A 12,495-nucleotide genomic window follows, 5' to 3' on the forward strand; every position below is an offset into this window, starting at 1 on the left:
CCAACACTGAGTTATGGAGCACCGATGCTTACGGTGTTATGCGTTTGATGTGATTGTTGTTTTGACTGGTAAGTCAAAGTAGCATTTGCGAGATTTAAGAAGATTGTGCCTTGTAATATCGTATTTCATTGTAGCTCTAGCCTCAAGGTGTTGCAATGTTTGATCTTGTCTGTCGCACTGTTAGCAGAAGTGGCGCAGGTATTTTTTATTTTTTCCCATGAATTGAATGCTTTTGATGTTCCCTCATGTCTTCCGCAGACGTCCTGAAACTCGTCAGCAAGACTTGTGACAGGACCACTGTCGTCAAGGCGGTAGCGAAGTGGCTGTCCGGAAGCTGCGACCGGAATAGGGGCGCGCAGACTCTCTGGTCAGGCGTTGCTTAAGGAACATCGAGGCCACAAATGGGCCGGTGCCTAACGGTCCGCCGAGTGGTCCTTCCAGCGAGGGTGGGCGCCGATGACCATGTAGTCCGGGCGCCCAAAAACCCCAATTCATCATCATCATCACCAGCGAGGGTTAGTGAAGAAGTGAACTTCCACCAGTTCTGCCGTGCTAGCGCGAGCCGGCAGAACCCTACTCTATTCCTATCTTATTCTATTCCTATTCCGTCCGAAGCCCCCACCCCTGGGCCCCACCCCATCGCCGATGCCGCCGCCAACCTTGGTTTTTGTAAATTGACCTGTGTGATTATCGGAAAAAAAATACATTTCTTACATGCCTTTTTTCATCTTTGGTGCAACGAGGTGAACATGTATTGCGGTTTCCATTTCGGGTGCCTGACACCGTCCCTGATTTTACCCCTCAATACAAGGCCTGGATACGTCCCTGCATGGTACAACTCTGGGCCGGACTTGGGCCAGAGCATATTTCCAAAGAGTTCAACTCGGGCGAGCTACGGTTTGGCCTGGCTAGCGCTGGCTGTACTCCGAACTGGTCCGGCGCGCTATGGCTATGGTGCGGCACTGTCCCGGCATGCTACGGCCAAGTCCGGCAGTGTCTCGTAGCTGCTCTGGCTTACTGCGGCTGAAATACGGTTGAGGTACGGCACGACTGATATGGCTCAAGTCCGGCCGTGGTGCCGGCGAGCTCCGGGATCGTGTGTCAGCTCCAGTAGAGCCCCAGACCTTGCCCGTACTTCGGCCGGAGCAAGAGTGCCGGAGCTAGCCCGAGTGGAACCAGTTACGGCCCAGACCAAAATTGCTGGCTGGGTTGGTGGCGGGCCGACGTCGGGCAGCTGTAGGCCCGCCGGGCTCCTATCCCGTGCCGAGCTGTCCACGTCGGCCCGACCTCGGCCGCCCACTGGCGGTTGCATGTCGGTCGGATTTCGCACTAGGCGGATATAGCCCCTCACCAGCCGAGGATCGCGCCGACGGTGGACCGAGTCCCAGACGACGTCGGTTCGCTGTCGGGCCGACATCGGCATGTTCACTGGGGACTTGCTAGAGCGGTCAAAACGCCTCAGCTGTAATCAGCTTGACGATACGGATCGACTGATATGCAACATGACCCTTTCCGGTCAGGTCATGACCTTGACCTGAGGTCAAATTTTCAAAATGACCTTTCAATATCAACTTATAGTTCATTCAACGCATCTCGATGAGAGGAACATGATGCTGGCAAAATAAATGTCGTGCCTTTCTTGAGTCAAAAGTTATTACAGAAAAACACTTTTTTTTCGCAAAAACGGTTATTTTTCGAGTTTTTGCCCTGTGGAGGCTAAACAGTTGGTTCTAGGTCAAATCTGAAAGGAAAGAGCGTTAAAAGGGCTATCGAATGCGCTTTTCCGCGGCGCTCTAGCTCTTTTGGTTCCCGAGTTTCGAAGTTTTGATTCCCCACGTGCATATAGTTGCATCATATTCACATTCAGATTCGCGTGCACATTCGCGGACCCCTTCGATTTGGCTGAAAATTGCACAGCAGATAGACCATGAGCTCCTAAGTGCAAAAATCATCTTTTTATTTACCGACATTTAGCATTTTCCAAGTTATTCACGTTTGTTTTACTAGTACAATATTCTGGTTAGTAAACTTCCCGGAAAAATCGGACCTCATCAAATTTCAAGAAAATTTCAGAAATGATTAAGACTCAGTAGTTCCTTACAAAAAACTAATTTGCATCAAACGCGGTCGCATAGTTTTCTCAGGAGAAGTCTCTAAAGTTCAAGGTCGTTCAAGGTCATGCAATTTTTCTAACTTTTTGGAGTCGTTTTACACGTGATAGCTTCGTATTTATGAAGGACATTAGCTATACATACTGCAATAACAATATACTTAAGCACCAGAGGCATTGTTAGACCAAAGGGCGAAAAACAGTCGATAAACCTATTGAGCAAAGCCAAGAGGCAAATACAAGTGATATTCAGATTTCCCGTCCTAAAGTGAACTTGCCGGACCCCTCCGATTTCGTTCATAGTCACAGGAATGATGCTCATTGACCTCCTGAACACGAAAATAGTGCTCCTTTTGACCGACATCAAAGACTTTTCCAGATATACGCATGCGTGCACATTCACATTGCATATATTGCATATGGCACGTTGGGCGGACCCCTTCGATTTCGCTCAAAATCACAGGAATGATGCTCCTTGACCTCCTGAACACGAAAACAGTGATACTTTTGACCGACATCAAAGACTTTTCCAGATATACGCATGCGTGCACATAGTCGTTTTGAGTCTAGAAGCTTCTAAAGAGGCCAATGTTTGGCTATACACCCCGTAAGTGGTCTTTAGGCATACGAGTCAATGCAGAGGTCAACTTAACGGTCTCTCCTGCCTAAACTAAGAAAGATACAGTAACCCGGTTACCACCATTCGATAGTCCTTGAATGTATCTACAACACATAGGAAATTCAAGGTCTTGACGTTTTTGGTCTGGCCGCCAGATGACGCCAAAGTTGACATATATTTGCGCCACCTGGTGGGCAGTTGTAGAAGCTCGACGAAAATGCGGTTCTTATATGTTGTAGCCACATCCATTCTGCATCGACTGAAACTAGAAACTTGAAGATCGGTGTAGTCGTATTGAATGTAGAAGCTTCTAAAGAGACCTATGTTTGTCTATGCACCCCTTAAGTGGTCTTTAGGCATGCGAGTCAATTCAGAGGTCAACTTAACGGTCTCTCCTGCCTAAACTAAGAAAGCTACAGAAATCCGGTTACCGCCATTCGATAGTCCTTGAATGTATCTATAACATATAGGAAATTCAAGGTCTTGACGTTTTTGGTCTGGCCGCCAGATGGCGCCAAATTTGACATATATTTGCGCCATCTAATGGGCAGTTGTAGAAGTTCGACGAAAATGCAGTTCTAACATGTTGTAGCCACGGCAATTCTGCATCGACTGACACTAGAAACTTGAAGATCAATTCAGTCGTTTTGAGTCTAGAAGCTTCTAAAGAGACCAATGTTTGGATATACACCCCGCAAGTGGTCTTTGGGCATACGAGTCAATGCAGAGGTCAACTTAACGGTCTCTTGCCTAAACTAAGAAAGATACAGAAACTCGGTTACCACCATTCGATAGTCCTTGAATGTATCTACAACACATAGGAAATTCAAGGTCTTGACGTTTTTGGTCTGGCCGCCAGATGGCGGCAAATTCGACATATATTTGCGCCACCTGGTGGGCAGTTGTAGAAGTTCGGCGAAATTGCAGTTCTAACATGTTGTAGCCACATCAATTCTGCATCGACTGACACTAGAAACTTGAAGATCAATTCAGTCGTTTTGAGTCTAGAAGCTTCTAAAGAGATAAATGTTTGGCTATACACCCCTTAAGCATGGTCTTTAGGCATACGAGTCAATACAGAGGTCACTTTAACGGTCTCTCCTGCCTAAACTAAGAAAGATACAGAAACCCGATTACCGCCATTCAATAGTCCTTGAATGTATCTACAACATATAGGAAATTTAAGGTCTTGACGTTTTTGGTCTGGCCGCCAGATGGCGCAAAAGTCGACATATATTTGCGCCACCTGGTGGGCAGTTGTAGAAGTTCGACGAAAATGTAGGTCTGACATGTTGTAGCCACATCAATTCTGCATCGACTGACACTAGAAACTTGAAGATCGGTTAAGTCGTTTTGAGTCTAGAAGCTTCTTAAGAGACCAATGTTTGTCTATACACCCCTTTAGTGGTCTTTAGGCATACGAGTCAATACAGAGGTCAACTTAACGGTCTCTCCTGCCTAAACTAAGAAGGATACAGAAACCCTGTTACCGCCATTCGATAGTCCTTGAATGTATCTACAACTTAGAGGAAATTCAAGGTCTTGACGTTTTTGGTCTGGCCGCCAGGTGGCACCAAGCTTGACATATATTTGCGCCACCTAGTGGGCAGTTCTAGAAGCTCGACGAAAACGCGGTTCTAACATGTTGTAGTTACGTCAATTCTGCATCGACTGACACTAGAAACTTGAAGATCAATTCAGTCGTTTTGAGTCTAGAAGCTTCTAAAGAGGCCAATGTTTGGCTATACACCCCGTAAGTGGTCTTTAGGCATACGAGTCAATGCAGAGGTCAACTTAACGGTCTCTCCTGCCTAAACTAAGAAAGGTACAGAAACCCGGTTACCACCATTCGATAGTCCTTGAATGTATCTACAACCATAGGAAATTCAAGGTCTTGACGTTTTTGGTCTGGCCGCCAGATGACGCCAAAATTGACATATATTTGCGCCATCTGGTGGGCAGTTGTAGAAGCTCGACGAAAATGCGGTTCTGATATGTTGTAGCCACATCCATTCTGCATCGACTGACACTAGAAACTTGAAGATCGGTGTAGTCGTATTGAATGTAGAAGCTTCTAAAGAGACCTTTGTTTGTCTATGCACCCCTTAAGTGGTCTTTAGGCATGCGAGTCAATTCAGAGGTCAACTTAACGGTCTCTCCTGCCTAAACTAAGAAAGATAAAGAAATCCGATTACCGACATTCGATAGTCTTTGAAAGTATCTATAACATATAGGAAATTCAAGGTCTTGACGTTTTTAGTCTGGCCGCCAGATGGCGCCAAATTTGACATATTTGCGCCACCTGGTGGGCAGTTGAAGAAGTTCGACGAAAATGCGGTTCTAACATGTTGTAGCAACATCAATCCTGCATCGAATGACACTAGAAACTTGAAGATCAATTCAGTCGTTCTGAGTCTAGAAGCTTCTAAAGAGGCCAATGTTTGGCTATACACCCCGTAAGTGGTCTTTAGGCATACGAGTCAATGCAGAGGTCAACTTAACGGTCTCTCCTGCCTAAACTAAGAAAGATACAGAAACCCTGTTACCACCATTCGATAGTCCTTGAATGTATCTACAACACATAGGAAATTCAAGGTCTTGACGTTTTTGGTCTGGCCGCCAGATGACACCAAAATTGACATATATTTGCGCCACCTGGTGGGCAGTTGTAGAAGCTCGACGAAAATGCGGTTCTAGTATGTTGTAGCCACATCCATTCTGCATCGACTGACACTAGAAACTTGAAGATCGGTGTAGTATTGAATGTAGAAGCTTCTAAAGAGACCTATGTTTGTCTATGCACCCCTTAAGTGTTCTTTAGGCATGGGAGTCAATTCAGAGGTAAACTTAACGGTCTCTCCTGCCTAAACTAAGAAAGATACAGAAATCCGATTACCGCCATTCGATAGTCCTTGAATGTATCTATAACATATAGGAAATTCAGGGTCTTGACGTTTTTGGTCTGGCCGCCAGATGGCGCCAAATTTGACATATATTTGCGCCACCTGGTGGGCAGTTGTAGAAATTCGACGAAAATGCAGTTCTAACATATTGTAGCCACGTCAATTCTGCATCGACTGACACTAGAAACTTGAAGATCAATTCAGTCGTTTTGAGTCTAGAAGCTTCTAAAGAGACTTATGTTTGGCTCTACACCCCGTAAGTGGTCTTTAGGCATACGAGTCAATGCAGAGGTCAATTTAACGGTCTCTCCTGCCTAAACTAAGAAAGATACAGAAACCCGGATACCAGCATTCGATAGTCCTTGAATGTATCTACAACACATAGGAAATTCAAGGTCTTGACGTTTTTTGTCTGGCCGCCAGATGGCGCCAAATTTGACATATATTTGCGCCACCTGGTGGGCAGTTGTAGAAGTTCGATGAAAATGCGGTTCTAACATGTTGTAGCCACATCAATTCTGCATCGAATGAAACTAGAAACTTGAAGATCAATTCAGTCGTTTTGAGTCTAAAAGCTTCTAAAGAGACCAATGTTTGGCTATACACCCCTTAAGTGGTCTTTAGGCATACGAGTCAATACAGAGGTCAACCTAACGGTCTCTTCTGCCTAAACTAAGAAAGATACAGAAACCCGATTACCGCCATTCAATAGTCCTTGAATGTATCTACATCATATAGGAAATTCAAGGTCTTTTCGTTTTTGGTCTGGCCGCCAGATGACGCGAAAGTTGACATATATTTGCGCCACCTGGTGGGCAGTTGTAGAAGCTCGACGAAAATGCGGTTCTAATATGTTGTAGCCACATCCATTCTGCATCGACTAACACTAGAAACTTGAAGATCAGTGTAGTCGTATTGAATGTAGAAGCTTCTAAAGAGACCTATGTTTGTCTATGCACCCCTTAAGTGGTCTTTAGGCATGCGAGTCAATTCAGAGGTCAACTTAACGGTCTCTCCTGCCTAAACTAAGAAAGATACAGAAATCTGATGTCCGCCATTCGATAGTCTTTGAATGTATCTATAACATATAGGAAATTCAAGGTCTTGACGTTTTTATTCTGGCCGCCAGATGGCGCCAAATTTGACATTTATTTGCGCCACCTGGTGGGCAGTTGTAGAAGTTCGACGAAAATGCGGTTCTAACATATTGTAGCCACATCAATCCTGCATCGAATGACACTAGAAACTTGAAGATCAATTCAGTCGTTTTGAGTCTAGAAGCTTCTAAAGAGGCCAATGTTTGGCTATACACCCCGTAAGTGGTCTTTAGGCATACGAGTCAATGCAGAGGTCAACTTAACGGTCTCTCCTGCCTAAACTAAGAAAGATACAGAAACCCGGTTACCACCATTCGATAGTCCTTGAATGTATCTACAACACATAGGAAATTCAAGGTCTTGACGTTTTTGGTCTGGCCGCCAGATGACACCAAATTTGACATATATTTGCGCCACCTGGTGGGCAGTTGTAGAAACTCGACGAAAATGCGGTTCTAGTATGTTGTAGCCAAATCCATTCTGCATCGACTGACACTAGAAACTTGAAGATCGGTGTAGTCGTATTGAATGTAGAAGCTTCTAAAGAGACCTATGTTTGTCTATGCACCCCTTAAGTGTTCTTTAGGCATGCGAGTCAATTCAGAGGTCAACTTAACGGTCTCTCCTGCCTAAACTAAGAAAGATACAGAAATCCGATTACCGCCATTCGATAGTCTTTGAATGTATCTATAACATATAGGAAATTCAAGGTCTTGACGTTTTTAGTCTGGCCGCCAGATGGCGCCAAATTTGACATATATTTGCGCCACCTGGTGGGCAGTTGTAGAAGTTCGACGAAAATGCGGTTCTAACATGTTGTAGCCACATCAATCCTGCATCGAATGACACTAGAAACTTGAAGATCAATTCAGTCGTTTTGAGTCTAAAAGCTTTTAAAGAGACCAATGTTTGGCTATACACCCCTTAAGTGGTCTTTAGGCATACGAGTCAATACAGAGGTCAACTTAACGGTCTCTTCTGCCTAAACTAAGAAAGATACAGAAACCCGATTACCGCCACTCAATAGTCCTTGAATGTATCTACATTATATAGGAAATTCAAGGTCTTTTTGTTTTTGGTCTGGCCGCCAGATGGCGCCAAAGTTTGCATATATTTGCGCCACCTGGTGGGCAGTTGTAGAAGTTCGACGAAAATGCAGTTCTAACATAATGTAGCCACATCAATTCTGCATCGACTGACACTAGAAACTTGAAGATCGGTTCAGTCGTTTTGAGTCTAGAAGCTTCTTAAGAGACCAATGTTTGTCTATACACCCCTTTAGTGGTCTTTAGGCATACGAGTCAATACAGAGGTCAACTTAACGGTCTCTCCTGCCTAAACTAAGAAAGATACAGAAACCCTGTTACCGCCATTCGATAGTCCTTGAATGTATCTACAACTTAGAGGAAATTCAAGGTCTTGACGTTTTAGTCTGGCCGCCAGATGGCACCAAGCTTGACATATATTTGCGCCACCTGGTGGGCAGTTCTAGAAGCTTGAAGAAAATGCGGTTCTAACATGTTGTAGCCACGTCAATTATGCATCGACTGACACTAGAAACTTGAAGATCAATTCAGTCGTTTTGAGGCTAGAAGCTTCTAAAGAGGCCAATGTTTGGCTATACACCCCGTAAGTGGTCTTTAGGCATACGAGTCAATGCAGAGGTCAACTTAACGGTCTCTCCTGCCTAAACTAAGAAAGATACAGAAACCCGGTTACCACCATTCGATAGTCCTTGAATGTATCTACAACACATAGGAAATTCAAGGTCTTGACGTTTTTGGTCTGGCCGCCAGATGACGCCAAAATTGACATATATTTGCGCCACCTGGTGGAAAGTTCTAGAAGCTAGACGAAAATGCGGTTCTAACATGTTGTAGCCACGTCAATTCTGCATCGACTGACACTAGAAACTTGAAGATCAATTCAGTCGTTTTGAGTCTAGAAGCTTCTAAAGAGGCCAATGTTTGGCTATACACCCCGTAAGTAGTCTTTAGGCATACGAGTCAATGCAGAGGTCAACTTAACGGTCTCTCCTGCCTAAACTAAGAAAGATACAGAAACCCGGATACCAGCATTCGATAGTCCTTAAATGTATCTACAACACATAGGAAATTCAAGGTCTTGACGTTTTTAGTCTGGCCGCCAGATGGCGCCAAATTTGACATGTATTTGCGCCACCTGGTGGGCAGTTGTAGAAGTTCGACGAAAATGCGGTTCTAACATGTTGTAGCCACATCAATCCTGCATCGAATGACACTAGAAACTTGAAGATCAATTCAGTCGTTTTGAGTCTAGAAGCTTCTAAAGAGGCCAATGTTTGGCTATACACCCCGTAAGTGGTCTTTAGGCATACGAGTCAATGCAGAGGTCAACTTAACGGTCTCTCCTGCCTAAACTAAGAAAGATACAGAAACCCGGTTACCACCATTCGATAGTCCTTGAATGTATCTACAACACATAGGAAATTCAAGGTCTTGACGTTTTTGGTCTGGCCGCCAGATGACACCAAATTTGACATACATTTGCGCCACCTGGTGGGCAGTTGTAGAAGTTCGACGAAAATGCGGTTCTAACATGTTGTAGCCACATCAATCCTGCATCGAATGACACTAGAAACTTGAAGATCAATTCGGTCGTTTTGAGTCTAGAAGCTTCTAAAGAGGCCAATGTTTGGCTATACACCCCGTAAGTGGTCTTTAGGCATACGAGTCAATTCAGAGGTCAACTTAACGGTCTCTCCTGCCTAAACTAAGAAAGATACGGAAACTCGGTTACCACCATTCGATAGTCCTTGAATGTATCTACAACACATAGGAAATTCAAGGTCTTGACGTTTTTGGTCTGGCCGCCAGATGACACTAAATTTGACATATATTTGCGCCACCTGGTGGGCAGTTGTAGAAGCTCGACGAAAATGCGGTTCTAGTATTTTGTAGCCACATCCATTCTGCACCGACTGACACTAGAAACTTGAAGATCGGTGTAGTCGTATTGAATGTAGAAGCTTCTAAAGAGACCTATGTTTGTCTATGCACCCCTTAAGTGTTCTTTAGGCATGGGAGTCAATTCAGAGGTCAACTTAACGGTCTCTCTTGCCTATACTAAGAAAGATACAGAAATCCGATTACCGCCATTCGATAGTCCTTGAATGTATCTATCACATATAGGAAATTCAGGGTCTTGACGTTTATGGTCTGGCCGCCAGATGGCGCCAAATTTGACATATATTTGCGCCACCTGGTGGGCAGTTGTAGAAATTCGACGAAAATGCGGTTCTAACATGTTGTAGCCACGTCAATTCTGCATCGACTGACACTAGAAACGTGAAGATCAATTCAGTCGTTTTGAGTCTAGAAGCTTCAAAAGAGACCATTGTTTGGCTATACACCCCGTAAGTGGTCTTTAGGCATACGAGTCAATGCAGAGGTCAATTTAACGGTCTCTCCTGCCTAAACTAAGAAAGATACAGAAACCCGGATACCAGCATTCGATAGTCCTTGAATGTATCTACAACACATAGGAAATTGAAGGTCTTGACGTTTTTGGTCTGGCCGCCAGATGGCGCCAAATTTGACATATATTTGCGCCACCTGGTGGGCAGAACATCCAGAACGGATGTCTCTTGTGGGGAGCTCGAGTCGTCATTCCAGTCAAGTTGCGGGAGAGGGTGCTACAGATGTTGCACGACGGTCATATGGGAGAGAGCCATACCAAGGGGTTTGCCAGAATGTACGTGTGGTGGCCAAACCTAGATTTTGACATAACCCAGATGGTTAAGGCGTGTGTGACCTGTCAACAATACCGCCACCAAGCGCCCGTCACGCCACTGAGTCCGTGGTCCCTCCCGTCCCGGCCATATGAGCGGGTGCACATTGACTACTGTGGCCCAGTGGAGGGGAAAATGCTGCTCATTGTAGTGGATGCACATACCAAGTGGATTGACGTACATGTAACAACTAGGGCAACAACCGAGGTTACTATGGAGGAGCTGCGGAAAACGTTTGCATACTGGGGAATTCCCAAGTTCTTGGTATCAGACAATGCTCAGTGTTTCGTGGCACCAGCGTTCCAGTCATTCTGTACTCAGAATGGTATCACACACCTGCGCACTGCGCCGTTGTCTCCAAAAAGCAACGGTCTGGCTGAGCGGGCAGTGCAGACGGTAAAGCAGGGTCTGAGGAAACAGGGGAATGGAACGTTGCACACCAAGCTGGCAAGGGTGCTGTTCACCTACCGTTCATCTCCCCACAGCACTACCGGAGTGACGCCAGCAGAGCTAATGACCGGGCGGCGCATGAGAACTCGTCTCGACTGTATGCTTCCCAGTCTGCAGGATCGTGTTGTCAGCTCGCAGTGGAAAATGAAGGAGCGGTATGATAGACAGGCACAGCGGCGCACCATACTACCAGGAATGTCTGTCCTCGTTTCACAGGTGTCGGGACTGGCCGGCGTCGGCAGGACAACACGCTGGCTACCCGGACACTGCATCAACATCTCGGGACTCAAGCTCACGGTCCGGCTGGACGACGGACGAGTCCTCCAGCGCCATCTGGACCAGGTGGTCCCGAGAGCGGTCGCCGGGAACCAGGCCGTCCGACAGCCGACGGACTGGACGGCGGCGCCGCGGCCTCCTCAAACGCCGCCGACGTCGCTGCCGACAACTCCAACGTCGCAGGCGACGCCTTCACCGCCGACGCCCTCAACGCCGACGCCTTCACCGCCGACTCCCACGCCGCTTCCGCCACCGCCAGCGGAATGTCCGGAACGGGAGAGGCCTACGTCTCCCTCCCCAGTGGGGCGGCCGGCTCGTGGGTTGGAGGGACGGGGTGAGCTCAACTCACGATTGAAGTGTGACGTCCAATTGTCGCGAGGCGAGAGTGTTGAGTGTCGCGAGCCTGTGTCAGCGCCGCAGGTACCGCGCTATAACCTGAGACCGAGAAAATAGTTGTTAACTAGGGGGGGAGGAATGTGGTAGATTGTCACACAGCCTCTTGGCTGGCGTGCCTGGGTGCGCCACTGGCCGCCCTATCCGTCGTCCCTGAGAGCGGGCTTGCGCTCGCTTGACCTATAGCCGGGGGCGCTCAGCTGTGCGGTGTGGGTTGAGTCGGGTCAGCTGATCGAGTGGGAATACAGTTCTGACCGGTGATCGGAGGAGTGTGGTGCTGTGGTGCCGAGCTTAGTTCACGCTATAACGTGGGCAAGATACGAGCGTATAGATGACGTACGATCAATTTCCGGCCACCCTGCGGATGTACCCGCATGGAACGTTCGCTACAATCACTTGGTTAAACTCGCATGCCATTAAGGCGAACGTAAACAAAACGCGATTTGCCGTCTTTTGGCAGCTGCAAAATGTATGCTCACTTCCGGATATGCGAGCGACTCGATGCAACGTAGCTTTGAAACCGCAAGGGGAGGTGAGAAACCTGGGCGTCTTCTTCGACAGTGCCCCGACCTGGGAATCGTGTACGAGCTGAGCTGACAGTGCACTGGCGTGCTTGTCGGCGCCATCTCACTGTCGCCATTACCTCCCCGAATGCGCTATCAAGGTATTGGTGACAGCACTTGCACTTTCGAGAATAAAGTACCTACTGTCTCACCGCATACGACAGTGGCTCGCAACAAAATTTCAACAGGCTCCAAAATAGTTACCTTGGGCGAAGGGTGATTTTTGGCAGGCGTAAATTTGATCGTTTCCGATATTCGTGGGCAGTTGCGCTGGATAACGCCCCAACAGATTATGCGGGCTCAGATAATGGATGT

The sequence above is a fragment of the Amphibalanus amphitrite genome, unplaced genomic scaffold (assembly GCF_019059575.1).
Source record: "Amphibalanus amphitrite isolate SeventyFive unplaced genomic scaffold, NRLGWU_Aamphi_draft 001414F_arrow, whole genome shotgun sequence".
Taxonomy (NCBI): domain Eukaryota; kingdom Metazoa; phylum Arthropoda; class Thecostraca; order Balanomorpha; family Balanidae; genus Amphibalanus; species Amphibalanus amphitrite.